At 45.9% G+C, this 14,904-nt stretch overlaps 1 protein-coding gene across 2 annotated transcripts in view; it reads left to right on the forward strand.

Moving 5' to 3' along the window:
- Positions 1-14,904, forward strand: part of LOC134608233 (CD5 antigen-like) — a 515,634-nt gene that overhangs the window by 405,702 nt on the left and 95,028 nt on the right. The gene's annotated exons all lie outside the window — the stretch shown is intronic.

The following is a 14,904-nucleotide window of genomic DNA, read 5'->3' on the forward strand; positions in this document are numbered from 1 at the left end:
ACTACTGTTACACCAGATATGAGTTGCACTGGTGTGACACTGTGCCCTGGCAGGCCCTGAAACGCACACGTGTGAAGGAAACTGACTGCTATTATTTCACAGTCAAATTTCTAGTTTTTTTTTTTTTTTTTTTTAAATGCAAGCTATTGTGACACCAGATATGAGTGGTGGCACTGGGACCACCTTAAAAATATTGGATATCGCAAAAAATCATGATCACTATATACTTTCTCTACAAACCTCTAAAACGAACCAAACTACTCATGCATCCGCTATACCACTTTATCCCACCTAGAACTAGTGCCCAGTTAAAATACTTGACTCTTACTTACCCACACTCAGTCATGCCACACACATTTCACCACTACTCTCACTGAATCCCTCTGACTACGGGTAAATTCATCTTCTACATCAGAACACTACTCTTAAGATTGGGTTGTATCCATGTCTCGGGTCTTTCATTTAGAATAGGGGCAGCTTCGGTCTCCTTCAACACTGACACTCCAGTGCATATTATTAAAAGATTGGGCAGATGGAAATCCTCAGTCTACAACCGATATATTCCTCATCCCGAGAAAGAAATGAGGAAAGCTTTTAAAAGTTTGGCTTTGTAAATTTGATGCAATAAGTGTGTTTTTCTTTAATACCTTTTTACCCTCTTTGCATGAACACGATTTACATATATTACTAATATGTTTCTGAACATATATATTATATTATTCACTCACTCACTCTCTGGGCCGGCCTAAGACATCATGCTGCCTAGGTCCAACGATAAATGACTATGGGGGATAATGTATAATAAACACAGGTTACTGGCTATGGGGGGGATAATGTATAATAAACACAGGTTACTGGCTATGGGAGGGATAATGTATAATAAACACAGGTTACGGGAGGGATAATGTATAATCAGCACAGGTTACTCGCTATGGGGAGGATAATGTATAAAAAACACAGGTTACTGGCTATGGGGGGATAATGTATAATAAACACAGGTTACTGGCTATGGGGGGATAATGTATAATAAACACAGGTTACTGGCTGTGGGGGGATAATGTATAATAAACACAGGTTACTGGCTATGGGGGGATAATGTATAAAAAACACAGGTTACTGGCTATGGGGGGATAATGTATAATAAACACAGGTTACTGGCTGTGGGGGGATAATGTATAATAAACACAGGTTACTGGTTGTGGGGGGATAATGTATAATAAACACAGGTTACTGGCTATGGGAGGGATAATGTATAATAAACACAGGTTACTGGCTATGGGAGGATAATGTATAATAAACACAGGTTACTGGCTATGGGAGGATAATGTATAATAAACACAGGTTACTGGCTATGGGAGGATAATGTATAATAAACACAGGTTACTGGCTATGGGAGGATAATGTATAATAAACACAGGTTACTGGCTATGGGGGGATAATGTATAATAAACACAGGTTACTGGCTATGGGGGGATAATGTATAATAAACACAGGTTACTGGCTATGGGGGGATAATGTATAATAAACACAGGTTACTGGCTATGGGAGGATAATGTATAATAAACACAGGTTACTGGCTATGGAGGGATAATGTATAATAAACACAGGTTACTGGCTATGGGAGGATAATGTATAATAAACACAGGTTACTAGCTATGGGAGGATAATGTATAATAAACACAGGTTACTGGCTATGGGAGGGATAATGTATAATAAACACAGGTTACTGGCTATGGGAGGGATAATGTATAATAAACACAGGTTACTGGCTATGGAGGGATAATGTATAATAAACACAGGTTACTGGCTATGGGGGATAATGTATAATAAACACAGGTTACAGGCTATGGGGAGGATAATGTATAATAAACACAGGTTACTAGCTATGGGAGGATAATGTATAATAAACACAGGTTACTGGCTATGGGAGGGATAATGTATAATAAACACAGGTTACTGGCTATGGGAGGGATAATGTATAATAAACACAGGTTACTGGCTATGGGAGGATAATGTATAATAAACACAAGTTACTGGCTATGGGGAGGATAATGTATAATAAACACAGGTTACTGGCTATGGGAGGATAATGTATAATAAACACAGGTTACTGGCTATGGGAGGATAATGTATAATAAACACAGGTTACTGGCTATGGGGGGATAATGTATAATAAACACAGGTTACTGGCTATGGGGGGATAATGTATAATAAACACAGGTTACTGGCTATGGGGGGATAATGTATAATAAACACAGGTTACTGGCTATGGGAGGATAATGTATAATAAACACAGGTTACTGGCTATGGAGGGATAATGTATAATAAACACAGGTTACTGGCTATGGGAGGATAATGTATAATAAACACAGGTTACTAGCTATGGGAGGATAATGTATAATAAACACAGGTTACTGGCTATGGGAGGGATAATGTATAATAAACACAGGTTACTGGCTATGGGAGGGATAATGTATAATAAACACAGGTTACTGGCTATGGAGGGATAATGTATAATAAACACAGGTTACTGGCTATGGGGGATAATGTATAATAAACACAGGTTACAGGCTATGGGGAGGATAATGTATAATAAACACAGGTTACTAGCTATGGGAGGATAATGTATAATAAACACAGGTTACTGGCTATGGGAGGGATAATGTATAATAAACACAGGTTACTGGCTATGGGAGGGATAATGTATAATAAACACAGGTTACTGGCTATGGGAGGATAATGTATAATAAACACAAGTTACTGGCTATGGGGAGGATAATGTATAATAAACACAGGTTACTGGCTATGGGAGGGATAATGTATAATAAACACAGGTTACTGGCTATGGGAGGGATAATGTATAATAAACACAGGTTACTGGCTATGGGAGGATAATGTATAATAAACACAAGTTACTGGCTATGGGGAGGATAATGTATAATAAACACAGGTTACTGGCTATGGGGAGGATAATTTATAATAAACACAGGTTACTGGCTATGGAAGGATAATGTATAATAAACACAGGTTACTGGCTATGGAGGGATAATGTATAATAAACACAGGTTACTGGCTATGGGGGGGATAATGTATAATAAACACAGGTTACTGGCTATGGGGGGGCTAATGTATAATAAACACAGGTTACTGGTTGTGGGGAGATAATGTATAATAAACACAGGTTACTGGGAGGGTCTTAAATATGTGACATTTCTCTATTAAGGACGTGGAACTCTTTAACAATTGACTAAAATGGTTTTAGCTTATCTTTTTGCATAATTTCTGTTAGTCTGATAGTATTTTTATTTGGCCAATTTCTTAATGAAAGATCTTCCATATTCTGTTCTAATACACTTAATCTACATGATTTTGGTATACATTGAGATATCCCCGGAGCTTTTTTTTATTTCTTCCCAAGATTGTATTAATTGGGATAGCATTATGGATTTTTCTAAAACAGTATCAGAATATTTTGTAATGCTATTGCACCATAAGTAGAATTCTAATTTGCTGACATCTATAGCTTTCGATCCGATAATATACCAGGGTTCTAACAACATTTGGTCTTCCTGCAATTTATACACGTCTAATTATGTTTGCATAATATATATGTTTTATGTTTGGAAAACATAATCCTCCCTTACGAGATTTCTTAAAGAGGGTTCTTGAACTGATCCTTGGCTTTTTATTTTTCCATATATTTGTTGTGAAACTTGCTTGTATCATATCCAACCAACTTTTAGGCATTTTGAAAGGTAGAGAACAAATATGACCTCTTCGGTAAAATGTATGAGTTAATAGTGTTAATTTTCCCAAACCATGAGGTCTCCACATTTTTCCATATTTTTATGGTTTTATTAGTATATTTTAATAATTTCATAACATTAATTTCCATTGTTCTCGCTACCTTAACAGGTATTATCACACCTAAATAGCTTATTTCTTTTTTTGTCCATGTAAATTTATACTCTTTACTTAGTTTCTCCACAATGGAATTATCAATATTTTTATACATTTTGTAATATTTAATTTGTAGTTTGAGACCACACTATATTTATTAATCTCTTGCATTAAACATGAAAGGGATTGTTCCGGGGAAGTAATAGTTAAAATGGTATCATCAGCATATAATGAGATTTTTATTTCTCTATTATTTTTATAAAAACGCTTAATTTCTAGATTTTCTCTAATATTAATTGCAAGTGGTTCTACCGATAGTATGTATAACAAAGGAGACAGGGGGCAACCTTGTCTCGTCCCATTCTTCAGGTCAAACCAAACAGCACATATATTTGCTCCCACTGTTCTCACTGAAGGAGCAGAATATAATGCCATTATTGCTTTAGAAATCCAACCATCAAACCCAAAGTGTTCCAAAACTCTCCAGTAGTGATGTACCGAACTGTTCGCTGGTGAATAGTTCCTGGCGAACATAGCGTGTTCGCGTTCGCCACGGCGGGCGAACACATGCGCGGTTCGATCCGCCCCCTATTCGTCATCATTGAGTAAACTTTGACCCTGTGCCTCACAGTCAGCAGACACATTCCAGCCAATCAGCAGCAGACCCTCCCTTCCAGACCCTCCCACCTCCGGTACAGCATCCATTTTAGATTCATTCGGAAGCTGCATTCTTAGATAGAGGAGGGGAAGTGTAGCTGCTGCTCATTTGATAGGGAAATGTATAGCTAGGCTAGTGTATTCAGTGTCCACTTCAGTCCTGAAGGACTCATCTGATTAGGGCTAGAACATCAGTCTGCTTTTTTTTTCCTGTGTAATCTAATTGCAGTTGCCTGCCTGCCAGCTTCTGTGTCAGGCTCACAATGGATACTGTGCCCACTTGCCCAGTGCCACCACTCATATCTGGTGTCACAATAGCTTGCATTTAAAAACCAAAAAACGGGGGGCGGAGCTAGCAGCGCAAGGAGAAGGGCGCCATTCCCAGCAGCTCCGGTACACCGGAGCCAAAAACGCCGAAAACCATAGAACCCAAAGCCCATCTGCCGACAAAAGCAACGGGAACTAACCCCTGACACCCGGCGGACCCCGCAGATGCCTTTTGTACAGGGATCAGGCACAAAACGCCGCATCAAAGGAGCAGGGGCCTACCGCACACGCGGCCAGGCTCTAACCAGGGAGCTGACATCGTGGCTCGGGGCGAGCCCATACTGCATTGAGGCAGACTTCTATACCCCAGAAGAAATGGGACGGAGATCCCACAAATCAGCCCCAGGTACCTCCATACCGCACAAGGATATAGGCAGCATGTTACAAACTCCCTCACTGATGAGGAGCCAAACTGCCACGGCAGTCTCACCCGAGCGGTCTGAAGATGGAGACTCCACACACAGCACAGCTACAGCAGCCATAAACAGCACATGCACACAAGCAACTGAAGACTCACTTCCAGCAACCAAGAGGGACATCCAGACAATGCTGACCGGACTCCAAAGAAACTTGCAGCATATGTGGCAGGCGGACCTGAAAGGGCTGGCAGCAGAGGTGCAAACGGTCTCGGCCCGCACCCAAGCCGCGGAACAAGAGGTGAGAGACCTGCGCCAAGACCTCACCTCCCTAAAAGACACAGTCACCCAGATACAAACCACACAAGCTAACATCAACAGGCAAGTCAATGTCCTAGACGACAGGGGCAGGAGAAAGAATATCAAAATAAGAGGGGTATCAGAAGCGGTGCCACTGGAAGAACTGCCCCAATTTGTAAGGCGTCTGACGGCCTCACTCCTTCCCAATAGGCAGGCGAAACAATTTACTCTCAACGGCGTGTATCGCATTGCAAAACCACGACAGGCACCACAGGCGGCCCCACGCGACATTATACTGAGATGCCAATCACTAACGGACAAAATAGCCCTAATGTCGGCCATTAAAGGGAACTCACCACACGAATTCGAAACACACCGACTCACCTTCTTTCAGGATCTGAGCAGAGACACTCTACTCTGGTGCAAGAGCATGCAACACATCACATCCACACTGCAAACAGCGGGCATCCCATACAGATGGGCAACCCCAAGAATGCTGTGGGTAACTAAAGGCGAACTTCATTACAATCTTACTGACCCGGGAGAAGGCCCAGCCCTCCTGACCACACTGGGACTGACCAACAATGACACGGCCCCACCCGCCGAGCACCCTGGACCCGCGACCTGAAGCCTGCGGTGACCACAAGCGGGTGTCAGGCCTACAGCGTGTACTCTGCCAACCTCTGCCAGTGCACATTGCCACTCATATCTGGTGTCACAATAGCGTGCATTTAAAACCAAAAAATTTTTTTCACTGTTATAGATTGAATAGCAGTTAGTTGTCTTCAAGCGGGTGTGTCAGGCCTACAGCGTTAACTCTGCCAACCTCTGCCAGTGCACATTGCCACTCATATCTGGTGTCACAATAGCGTGCATTTAAAACCAAAAAAACGTTTTCACTGTTATAGATTGAATAGCAGTTAGTTGTCTTCAAGCGGGTGTCAGGCCTACAGCGTGTACTCTGCCAACCTCTGCCAGTGCACATTGCCACTCATATCTGGTGTCACAATAGCGTGCATTTAAAACCAAAAAACTTTTTTCACTGTTATAGATTGAATAGCAGTTACTTGTCTTCAAGCGGGTGTGTCAGGCCTACAGCGTGTACTCTGCCAACCTCTGCCAGTGCACATTGCCATTTTTATCTGGTGTCGCAATAGATTGCATTTAAAAGCAAAAAAACTTTTTTCACTGTTATAGATTGAATAGCAGTTAGTTGTCTTCAAGCGGATGTGTCAGGCCTACAGCGTGTACTCTGCCAGTGCACATTGCCACTCTTATCTGGTGTTGCAATAGATTGCATTTAAAACCAAAACACTTTTTTCACTGTTATAGATTGAATAGCAGTTAGTTGTCTTCAAGCGGTTGTGTCAGGCCTACAGCGTGTACTCTGGCAACCTCTGCCAGTGCACATTGCCACTCTTATCTGGTGTCGCAATAGATTGCATTTAAAAACCCAAAAACTTTTTTCACTGTTATAGATTGAATAGAAGTTAGTTGTCTTCAAGCGGGTGTGTCAGGCCTACAGCGTGTACTCTGCCAACCTCTGCCAGTGCACATTGCCACTCATATCTGGTGTCACAATAGCGTGCATTTAAAACCCAAAAACTTTTTTCACTGTTATAGATTGAATAGCAGTTAGTTGTCTTCAAGCGGGTGTCAGGCCTACAGCGTGTACTCTGCCAACCTCTGCCAGTGCACTGTGCCACTCATATCTGGTCTCACAGTAGCTTGCACGCATAGTACCACTAATCCAAAAAAAAATGACAGGCAGAGGCAGGCCACCCCGCAGGGGCCATCGTGGTCGTGGTGCTGTGATTCCCTTTGGCCCTAGAATAATGCCCAGTTTTCAGAGGCTACGTACCCTGAACTTGAAAAGTTCTGAGGACATAGTTGACTGGCTAACACAGGACACCCAATCTTCTACAGCTTCCGCTCGGAACCTTGACGCACCATCCTCCTCCAGCTTAGCTTCAGGCACCTCTCAAGATACCACTCACCCGCCTGCCGCCACCACCAACACTAGCACCACAGCCGCTTCACTTTATCTGTCAGAGGAGTTATTTACACATCCGTTTGCAGAAATGAGTGATGCGCAACCATTATTGCCAGAGGATGTAGATAACAGGGATATGTCTCAGTCAGGCAGCATTACACACATGGACGTACGGTGTGATGATGATGTTGTACCCGCTGCTGCTTCCTTTGCTGAGTTGTCAGATACAAGTGAAGCGGTTGATGATGACGATGCGTCCATGGATGTCACATGGGTGCCCGCTCGGCAAGAAGAAGAACAGGGCAAAAGTTCAGATGGGGAGACAGAGAGGAGGAGGAGACGAGTTGGAAGCAGGGGGAGGTTGTCGCAAGGAGCTAGTGGCACAGTCAGACAGCATGCATCGGCACCCGGGGTCAGCCCGACAGCACGCCAATCAACGCATGCTGTGTCCACCACCAGAATGCCGTCATTGCAGAGCTCAGCAGTGTGGCATTTTTTTGTGTGTCTGCCTCTGACAACAGTGATGCCATTTGCAACCTGTGCCAAAAGAAACTGAGTCGTGGGAAGTCCAACACCCACCTAGGTACAACTGCTTTGCGTAGGCACATGATCGCACATCACAAATGTCTATGGGATCAACACATGAGAACAAGCAGCACACAAACTCAAAGCCGCCATCCTCCTCCTGGTCCAGCATCTTCAGCCATGTCAACCACTGCTGTCCTCCTTGCCTCCTCTCAACCATCCGCCACTCCGTCTCTCGCCTTGAGCAGTTCCCACTCATCTGCCCACAGTCAGGTGTCTGTCAAGGACATGTTTGAGCGTAAGAATCCAATGTCAGAAAGTCAACCCCTTGCCCAGCGTCTGACAGCTGGCTTGTCTGAACTATTAGCCCGCCAGCTTTTACCATACAAGCTGGTGGAGTCTGAGGCGTTCAAAAAATTTGTAGCTATTGGGACACCACAGTGGAAGGTATCCGGACAAAATTTATTTTCACAAACGGCAATCCCCAACCTGTACTCGATTGTGCAAAAGGAAGTAATGGCATGTCTGGCACACAGTGTTGGGGCAAGGGTCCATCTGACCACTGATACCTGGTCTGCAAAGCATGGTCAGGGCAGGTATATCACCTACACTGCGCATTGGGTAAACCTGCTGACAGCTGCCAAGCAAGGAATGCGTGGCTCTGTAGAGGAGTTGGTGACACCGCCACGACTTGCAGGCAGGCCTGCTGCCACCTCCTCTACTCCTCCTACTCCATACTCTTCCATAACCTCCTCGGCTGAGTCCTCTTCTGCTGCTGCATCTTGCTCCACATCAACGGCACCCTCCCAGCTCCCAGGTACTATTCCACATCCCGGATACGGCAGTGTCACGCCGTCTTGGGTTTGACTTGCTTGAAAGCAGAGAGTCACACCGGACAAGCACTCCTGTCCGCCCTGAACGCACAGGTGAAAAAGTGGCTGACTCCGCAGCAACTGGATATCGGCAAAGTGGTTTGTGACAACGGAACAAATTTGTTGGCGGCATGGAAGTTGGGCAAGTTGACACATGTGCCGTGCATGGCACATGTGTGTAATCTGATCGTACAACGCTTTGTGCATAAGTACACAGGCTTACAGGACGTCCTGAAGCAGGCCAGGAAGGTGTGTGGCCATTTCAGGCGTTCCTACACGGCCATGGTGCACTTTGCAGATATCCAGCGGCGAAACAACATGCCAGTGAGGCGCTTGATTTGCGACAGCCCGACACGTTGGAATTCAACACTCCTAATGTTCGACCGCCTGCTCCAACAAGACTTGCGGCCTCCCCTTCCTGCAGCCGGATCACGGGCTGCGGCCTCCGGGGTTGGGATTCACGCCGGAGGCTGTGGGAGGCGGGCGGCGCATCCCGCACCTTGTGCGGACGGCCAGAAGCCTTCCTGAACCGCCGCATGGCGGGCGCGACGGCGGGGCCTGTGACTGGGCCCCGGCGGTGATTGGGCCAAGAGGGGACTGCTTTACTGCCGTTGGGGGTGGGGGGGACCTCTCCTGAGGGCCTCCTCTGCCAGTGAGGATGGCGCCCGGGGGGGGTCTCTCTCCCATGCACCCCCCCCTTTTTTCAGTTCCCCCCCCTTCTCATCTTCGGTTTCTCCCCTCCCCCCCCGTTGGCATTTCGGGGGGGGGCCTCATCTCCTCCCCTGGTGTGCCCCTGTTTTCTTTCTGTTCCTGGCGGTCCTTCTTTCTTTCCCCCCCTTTTTTCCCCTCTCTCTGTTTTCTTCCCCCTTCTAATCTCTCTGTTTCTCTCCTCTATGTCCTCCCCCACCCCCTTTCCTCTCTTCCCCTGCTCTTACCTGTTCCTGGGTCTTCTCTGTCTTTTGCTCTTCTTCTCTCTCTGCCTTCTGCTCTTCTCTCTCTGCCTTCTGCTCTTCTCTCTGGTTACTTACCTCGGCTGCCTCCTGGTGGCACGTCCTCTCCATGCCATTCTCTGGAACATCTTGAAAGAAAACAGTGGAAGCTGATTTCAATGTCTTCTGCCTGGACTTATACACTTGTTATGTTGTCCCTTCTTGCATCCGATCGGGTCCCCTTTAGAGCTGGGGAGTTATTAGTGCGCACAAAAAAAAAATTAAATAAATGAATAAAAATTATAGATAAAAATGTCAAAATTTCAACAACAAAAATAAATAAAACTGAATGAATACATGAATTATTAAAATTATTAAGTAAAAATTTAGAAATTTAAAAAAAAAAGTCCTGAATGAATACCTGAATTGACTGAGAAATAAAAGATTTAAAAAAAAAAAGAAAAAGAAAGAGGAAAACGGTAAATGGACACCACTTACCAGGGAGTCCACTCCGGTTATTTAACCCCCCCCCCCTTTTTATCAGTATTTATCATGTGTTATAGTACAGTTTCCTGCAGCATCCTGCGCAGCTTATAGCGCTGGCGTTGCCTCCCAAGAGGCAGGCGGTTAGGGTGGCTCTCGACGCTGCTGGGGGGTGCTAGTATGGCCTGCTTGACTTGCGCATATCGTATAATACTAGGGAGCAGTGGTGAGGGTTTTTTTTCTTAGTGATATGTTCCCTCATGCCGGGGGCCCCGTGCTTGGGCGATCTGTCGGGATAGGGGACGTGGGTGCTCTCCGAGCAGGACCTTTCGGCCCATATGAGACTTCCTTCGGGTGGTGCGGGAGCGGCTTACCAAGAAAACTTGGTAGGCTTACCTCCCGACCAATTTTAGGGTGCTCCCGAAGTCCGCTCCACGGGAACCCCCCTCCTTGGGACATGGTGCCTGTAGAGGGGCAGGGTCAATTTTGCATGATTTCTTATTTACTCGGTTGTCGTTCCATCTGTTTTCCGGGCCGTATTTCTGACAGTCAGTGTTCTGTGGCTATGTGCCCCCGCACAGGTGGCTCTTAATGTCGCCCTCCTGGGTAAGCTGGGCTTTGCCTGTCGGTGTTGCCCTTGGGGCGTTATGGGGTTTTCATTTTGGGCCTCCATTAACGGTGGCTTGTGCAATCGGGCCCCCTAAGTCCCTTCCACTGACTTCCACCTGTTGCCGCTGCAGCGGGTTTTTTTTGGGGGGGCCTAATTGGTTTTTTCCATGGTGTGCTGACCCTTGCTCAGTGAGCTGGCAAGCATCGGGGCTCTTGCAGACTGGCTGTCTTGGAGCTTCCCCATTCTGGTGGCATGGTAGACGTGGGGTACCTAACTCCCGGACAGTTGGGTAGCTCTTCCATTGTGACAATCATGGGGTGGTGCAGGCTGTCTGTATCATGTGGCAGTACCCTCTACCCCGGTAGTAACCTGGTTGCGGCGCCTAGCTTGGTGCTGCTTGAGTCTGGAAGTGTCTGGTCAGGCGCGTTTTTTCCCGGGGGTTCTATCTTGTTCACGGTAGGACGTACTTCAGGCGGGGGGCTCCGCGGGGCCAAATTATCAGGCAGTGGAGACGTGGTCGCTTGGTCTAGCGGTCTGGGGCCCGCTACAGTAAAGTGTGACCGATCAGGCCGGATGAGAGCATTTCCTTGGCGGTTTCCCGTTCATGTTACGGTCATTTGCAGGTGGGAAGGGGTTTTGGTGGATCGAGTAAGCATCGGAATGGACTTCCTTCAGGCTTTCGCCGCTCGACAGCTGTTGTATTTGGGAAAGGTAAGTTGGTAGCTGATTCATCAATAGAATCTGTTCCGTTCTTGGGTGTTGCGGGCCCTTTCTGCTTTCTCTTGAGGTAGATGGAATGCACAGGGTAACGGTTAGGCTCCTAACAGGATGTGCTAGGTTCCCAGGATAGTTGGAAATATGGGGGGAGCGCCAGGTTCCCACATGTGTCCTGTTTTCCTTCGGTGAGGGTTTTTCCGCCCCTGGGTTGTTCAGCCTCCTCTCCCATTGTTTGGTTCTCGAAGCCGGGTTTTCTTGCCTGCGTCCATGTCGTTGGGGTGCTCCAATTGGGGCTTGAATTCCTGGGTAAGGATGGTAGAGAGTTCAGGGGGCATTTCAGTCCGGTTAGGGGGCGGCTAAAGACGCCGCAAGGCTGGGCGTGCTTGTGCCACTGGTTCACAGGGCTTGAATGGTGAGGGTCAGGGTGGTAGGTTCCTTGGGTTAACCCTGCCAGTCTACAAATGGATTTCTCTCCGCGATTACTGTCTCTCCCCCCCACCCCGGAATAAGGAGCGTGGGATGCTCATATGTCATTTGGGACAGGAGGCGGGGGGCGAGTGGTTGGATCTTACGCCTTCGGGAGTGGAGGTTCGGTGGTCTGGCACCAGATACATGAGGGAGGTGTGGCTCCTCCTCATCCTGGGTCAGCTGTCCCGCCTCCTAGGGGTACTGGGGTTTTTTGTCATCTGTCTGGGTGGAATGACCTGGGTTCGGTGGCTGTTTGGGATTTGGGTGCTCTTAAATCTGGATATGTTACGCATTATGTTTCTTACCAGAGGTTCTCAGGGGCCGGGTTGAGGCTATCGCCCGTTCCTGTTTGCAGTGCGCTCCGCAATGTGAGTGCCCTGGTGCGCTGCCGTCGGGAAACGGACAAGATGGGTTTCTAGTTTTGTCTTGGGGGCATGGGGGATTCCAGTTCACCTTGGGGTTTGGCCGGATGTGGCCTTGTTATCTCGAGGGGATGGGGGCGCTTGCTGGAGGTCGAATGAGGCCTGTGTTAATGGTGCACTGAGGAGGACTCCGGCTGGAGTTGAAACGCGGTTGCTGCTAGACCAAAGTATTGTATCTGGGACTTTTTCTTAATCACCTCTTCCTCTCACCTTCCCCTCGTCATAAAAATCATATCTTTCCAATGCCCATCGAGCGTGGATAAGGTCAGCTGATGGTGGGCATTGGAAAGATATGATTTTTATGACGAGGGGAAGGTGAGAGGAAGAGGTGATTAGGAACCACTGTATGTTTATTGACAAGGACGGTTGGGTCACTGTATAACACTATGTGTGGAGTTATATATGTATATATGTTAATTTATGCTTATTTATGTCTAACGTTTTGGTTACAGAAAAGAAGAGATTTAATAAATAAAGTTATGGATGTGTTATGCAGTAATTTAGTTTGTGATAATAAATGCTGTGGCCTGTTTCATCCTGTCATGGCCGTTACCTGCACTGCCTGTCTCTTCCGGGTTGACGGACTGTAACCACACCCCCCTCTGACGCGGTCTCATTGCGCTACATAATGCGACCGCGCCAGGCAACAGACGCTGGATTAATGAACAGCGTACCTCGGAATTATACCGGCTGCAACTTTTCTCTTCAAACCTTACCTGTGTACCGAACCGGACTCGTAAACGACTAACCTCCTTCTCCTTCCTCGACCACGGCTAGCACTTGACTCCTCTCGACCTCTCTCCACGGAACCTCTCCGGAAGGCACTCTGGAACCAACTTCAACTCCTCTGGAAGCTAAGTTACCTCGCTGTATTATACGAACTTTCCCTGACTACTGAGCTCAGGCTCAGCCTGCTCACACATCCTCCTATCGTTATAGGAGTAATTCCTAATTATTTACCTTTCTGCCACCATATGAGATGTTTTCTATCAATTAAGCTAAAACGAATCTCTGCAAGTTAAAGCTACATTGCTTCCTTCATATTATTGCTTCAATTCAATTGTATAAATTAATCTAAGAATCCACTCAGCAACTTGAACCATTTAAAGATACAGTACCTGTGTTTATTAAATCAAAATTATTAAAGACACAGTATCAGTTAACTTCCTGGTGAACTGTCATCTCTTCAATTTCTCAACTCCTCACATTCACATCTAATTAATCAGAAATCTGCAGTTGAGCTCCTTCAAACTCTATGTGAACGTGACACATCCATACTAAGTGGTCTGTCGTTACTGGGGGGTTGAATGGGGTTAGTTTTTGTTCTAGGCTGCATCGCGATTCCCCACTACGTACATACATGTAATTTGTGTAATTTAGGTACTGTTCCAAAGATCATTGTGACAGTTTTGTCAGTGTTCAGGAACAGTTTGTTTTTTGCAATCCACTTTTCTTCGTCTGTAAACTGGTCTTGGAGCACAGCCTTAAGCTGTGGTAGATTGAATTTGCTCACATAGATGACTGTGTCGTCTGCGTACATGTGTACATTTGAGGATTTGCAGACATTAGGCAGATCATTTATAAATAATGTGAATAGTAGGGGGCCGAGAATGGAACCTTGGGGAACACCATACATGACTGGGAGAGGGAGGCAGTCACTGTCAGAAATGGATACATATTGTGAGAGATCGATACCAAACAAGGTTAGCAAACAATCACCAATACCTGAGTGTTTGGGTTTGTGCAGTAGAATGTCGTGGTCTACCGTGTCCAAGGGCTTTGCAAAATCCAGGAAAATAGCTCCAGTTAGGTCTCCTTTATCGATGCCAGTTTGGATGTCATTGCAAACTTTTAAGAGGGCAGTTGTAGTGGAGTGATTCTGGCAAAAGCCTGATAGATAGTTTGATTGTTGGTAGTACTCACATAGTTGCGTATGGACACATTTTTCTAAGATTTTTGACAATACTGGGAGCAATGATATTGGGCGATAGTTAGAAACTCACCACTTTTATGGATAGGCACTACTCTCGCAGTCTTCCAAAGTTTGGGTAAGTATCCAGACACCAAGGATTCATTAATTAGGGTTGTGACAGGTTTAGCAATTCCTATAATAGGTGTGGGTGCACTTGATATGAAAGAGGTGAATTACGATTAAACAGACATATAGTCAAATTCCAAGTTTTGTTTACGTTTTATTTTGATCAAAATATGTACATTTGGCTCAGTCCTTAAGGGGTTAAGTAAAACCCATTTCTGGTCAGCCACCAGGAGGCACTGCAGACTTTTCACACTGTGACTGCACATTCTCTTGGCTCCAATGCCCCTTTTTCTCCATCTTAATAATC

The sequence above is a fragment of the Pelobates fuscus genome, chromosome 4 (genome assembly GCF_036172605.1).
Source record: "Pelobates fuscus isolate aPelFus1 chromosome 4, aPelFus1.pri, whole genome shotgun sequence".
Classification (NCBI taxonomy): Eukaryota; Metazoa; Chordata; class Amphibia; order Anura; family Pelobatidae; genus Pelobates; species Pelobates fuscus.